We start from the raw sequence: 4,154 nt of genomic DNA, 5'->3' as shown, positions 1-4,154 counted from the left end.
ATTTCGCGCCGAAATGAATTTCGTAACCCGAAAAATATTTCGTAACCCGAAACAGTTTTTCCCAATCCAACTTTTTCGTATCCCGGAAATTTCGTAACCCGATCATTTCGTATCCCGAGGCACCAGTGTATGTTTAAAATATGATTCTTGTGTCTTTTCTTATTCTAAACCCATCTTAGATATCTCGAATTACTCACTCCATATACAGTAAAAATCTTTGTTGTAAATTTTTGAGGATTCTTTGTTTGCATGGGAAACTAATGAATGGTCCAGTGATTGCTGCAATCCTTGGTGTTCCCTTCTTTGAAGGTTGGCATGTACTGTATAATGTTTCCAATCTGAAAACTGTTTCCAGTTTTATTTTCCATATTTGTTGACTGATATTAGTTAGAACTAGAGTAGATTATTTCTAGATAGCTTCAAGCAGTTCTGTTGGGCATGCCATTTGTCCCTTGTGATTTATTTCTCCCATGTGGTTTGAGTGCTGCTTCTACTTCGCTTTCTAAAATTGTAGGTTCATCTTCAAATGGTTCTTCCTTGATTGAACGTGACATCTTTTCATCTCTATTATATAGTTCTTCAGTATGTTGTTTCTATTAGCTTTTAAATTTGTAATTGGTCATGTAACATCTTACCTGCTGGTCGGATAGCACCCCTACTCTTGGTTTAAATGTCCCTTTGATTTCTTAGATATTGTTGATGAGGTTTCTTCTTCTACCTTTTTTTGTTGTCATCTTCTATTTCTCTCCATTTACAGTAATTATCTTGTCCCTGCACACAAGTTGTTGAACAGGATTCTGGCCCTATTTCTATCACCATTTGCTTTTGTTTGCATGGAAGATTAATAAAAGGATCCAGTGCAATCCCTGGTGTCTCCTTTCTTGGGGACTGGAATGTATATAGAGTATTTCCAATCTGTAGGCCACTGTTTTATTTTCCATATTTGTTGATACATTTTAGTTAGAATTTGAGTAGATTCTGTCTCTGTAGCTTGAAACAGCTATTGGTATGTAACCTGTTTCTGGTGATTTATTGCTCCCAAATGCTTTGAGTACAACTTCCACTTTACTTTCTAAAATTGTGAATTTGTCTTCAGATGGTTCTTGCATGAGTGGATCTATCATCCTTTCATATATTTTGTATAGTTCCTCATTAATTGTTTCACTATCTTGTCATTTCTTCTTGGTCATATAGCATGTTCCCCTGCTGGCTGTATTGTGTCCCCACTATTGATTTCCTTTGCATTTCTTGAGATCTGGCAGAGGAGTCATCCTTTGTGTCCCACCAGTGGGAGAAAGACATTGCAAGAAAACATAAGAAAGAGCCTTTCCTGTTGTGCCATCTTGGTTATGGAATGTTCCCCCTTTGATAAACTGTTTGGTGCTGAGCTGGTTTCATTGTGATAAAAAGTTAAACATGGCTTTTTAATAAAGCCTTTGGGGACTAATGGTATTGTTAGAAGTGCAACAGTGCTTAGCACTGAACAGTCAAGAATGCCACAGAGAGAGCAGTCATAAGGTGAAGATGCTTGAGTGACTCGACATGCCCTCCCTTCTGGTCTACCTATCCCGACCCTTCTGTAATATCAACTGATACTTTTAGGGACATTTCCCCACCTCTTCTCTTCTCACCAGTTTTCTCTCAGCTCTACCCTAGAATGAAACTAGATTAGATCAGCGCTGAGTAACATTCCTATCTTAGAAGTTCCTATAATAGAGTTTTTGGTTTATTTCTCCAAGTCATTGGTATCTTTGCTACTGATCTGTGCTGATTAGAAGGCGGGTTGGCAGACATAGCTATTGTAGTTACATCATGATACATTTCCTGAAGTAGAATTTCAGTCATGTTTTCTGTTAAGTCTAGCTGAGAGACCCACTGTGGCATAGTGTGTTGAGTGTTGGATTAGGAATCTGGAAGAGTAGGGTTCAAATTCCTACTTGACCACAGAAACCTACTGGGTGACATTGGGCAAGTTGCATACTGCCAGTCTCATAGGAAAGCAATGGGAAGCCCCCTCTGAACAAATCTTGCCAAGAAAAACCCATGATAGGTTCCCCTTAGGTTTGCCATAAATTGGTAACAACCTGAGGGTACACAAGTTTGCTTAGAAAAGAATTCCAACTTTAGAATTTTTTTCTCATGTCTTAAGACATTTTATTTTGTATTTTAATATGCCCTGACGAACTGTAGTTTATACTTAATATTTAATGCTCTGTAACACCACTGGGGTCATCTCTAAGCCTTAGGTTCATGCCCTGAATCAGAGTTTATGCTACTCTTGACCTGAGAATCCTAACTGAGATAATTTGGACACCTCTGAACATTCTTGTTGACTTCTTAAAGAAGTGTGTCAAACAAGTCTATCTTTCCCAAAATATATTATTTGCTCTTCAGTAAAGATTTCAGTGTGATAAAGAACTGTTATGTCTCTTTTTCTCCATCATCACTTAACACAAGAGGGGGATCCAGACAAATGAAATATATTGTTACAGATTTATGAATGTTCCTAAGTACCTGCTTTTGTTTGTAAGAGTTGTGGTTTTTTTTTTAGTATTTTGTAATTCCTAAACAATAACTATTAAATGCAGCAGTAACAAATGTGTAGAATCATAGAATCATAGAGTTGGAAGAGACCGCAAGGGCCATCCAGTCCAACCCCATTCTGCCATGCAGGAAATCCAAATCAAAGCATCCCAACAGATGGCCATCTAGCCTCTGCTTAAAGACCTCCAAGGAAGGAGACGCCACTACACTCCGAGGAAGTTTGTTCCACTGTCAAACAGCCCTTACTGTCAGGAAGTTCTTCCTAATGTTGAGGTGGAATCTCTTTTCCTGCAGCTTGCATCCATTTTTCCGAGTCCTGTTCTCTGGAGCAGCAGAAAACAAACTTGCTCCCTCCTCAATATGACATCCTTTCAAATATTTAAACAGGGCTATCATATCACCTCTTAACCTTCTCTTCTCCAGGCTAAACATCCCCAGCTCCCTGAGTCGTTCCTCATAGGGCATTTTTTCCAGACCTTTCACCATCTGTCGGGGATGCTTTTATTGAGAGTTCCTGCATGGCAGAGGGTTGGACTGGATGGCCCTTGTGGTCTCTTCTAACTCTACAATTCTATGATTCCTCATCATTGGTATTGCTAGCTAGAGTTACACATTAATTTCGTTAGTCAGCACTTATCTATCATCTCATTGGGTTTACTCTAGCTGAGACTAGCAGTTGAATTTAAGTTCCTGTAAGGATGGACCAGAACCAAATTAAAGTGATAGTTTTGGACCTATGGAGAATGAACAGTGAAAAGCCAAGCAGTAATCCAAACTGGCTTTATGCACAGACCCTATCCAGGTTTGGGAACTCATGAAACTCATTCAAGAGAGTTACAGACCAACAGACCACTCATTCAAGAGAGGTACAGAGTTTGGAAGACTCCTGCAGGACCAGAGCACTGGCGGCGCAGTGCTTCTCTGTCAGACAGCACTGGTGCCACAACAAACTACAATTCCCTAGATTCCCTAGCACTGAGCCAGGGCAGTTAAAGCAGTCTCAAAGTGGATTATTTATGCAATTGTTTTGGATCCTAGTAATGTTCAGAAAGGGGGGATGCTGTGGAATCCTTCGGGGCCAGAGGTTTGAAATGGAGGACACCTCCTGGAAAAGGAGGACATCTGGCCACTCTGCTTGGAGACCTAAGAAGCATGGGTTTGTGTCTATAGGCATGTTTTTAACTTTTATTTGGTCACATCTTACATTTTTACCTATGAAATAATCAGCCATGCCAGCTTGTTCTGGTTGCCCTGCTGCTTGTCTGTCAAAATATGTTTGTACCACAAGTAGAGATTATCTGCCATCTCTATTGAGACGCCCTGCTTCACAAACATAGGGTACAATGTGTCATATTTTTCCACAATATTGAAAAAAATGTAAACATTCATTTTGGATAGCATCAGAAGGTGTCATTTCAGGAACATTCATGTTCTAGAGTTGTGTCTGTTCTTGCTTCCAACTATACACACACACACACACTCAATCCTCCACATTTGCAGCTTTGATATTTGCGGCTTTGATTATTTGCGGATTTGATTAATAGGAATATCTAGGTCCCCCAGTGCAACTCTATAGTCAACTTTAACCAAAGGTTTGCACTGAAAGACCT

This window comes from Sceloporus undulatus, chromosome 3, assembly GCF_019175285.1.
Source record: "Sceloporus undulatus isolate JIND9_A2432 ecotype Alabama chromosome 3, SceUnd_v1.1, whole genome shotgun sequence".
NCBI classification, from domain to species: Eukaryota; Metazoa; Chordata; class Lepidosauria; order Squamata; family Phrynosomatidae; genus Sceloporus; species Sceloporus undulatus.
Note: the sequence above shows the minus strand (reverse complement) of the source record.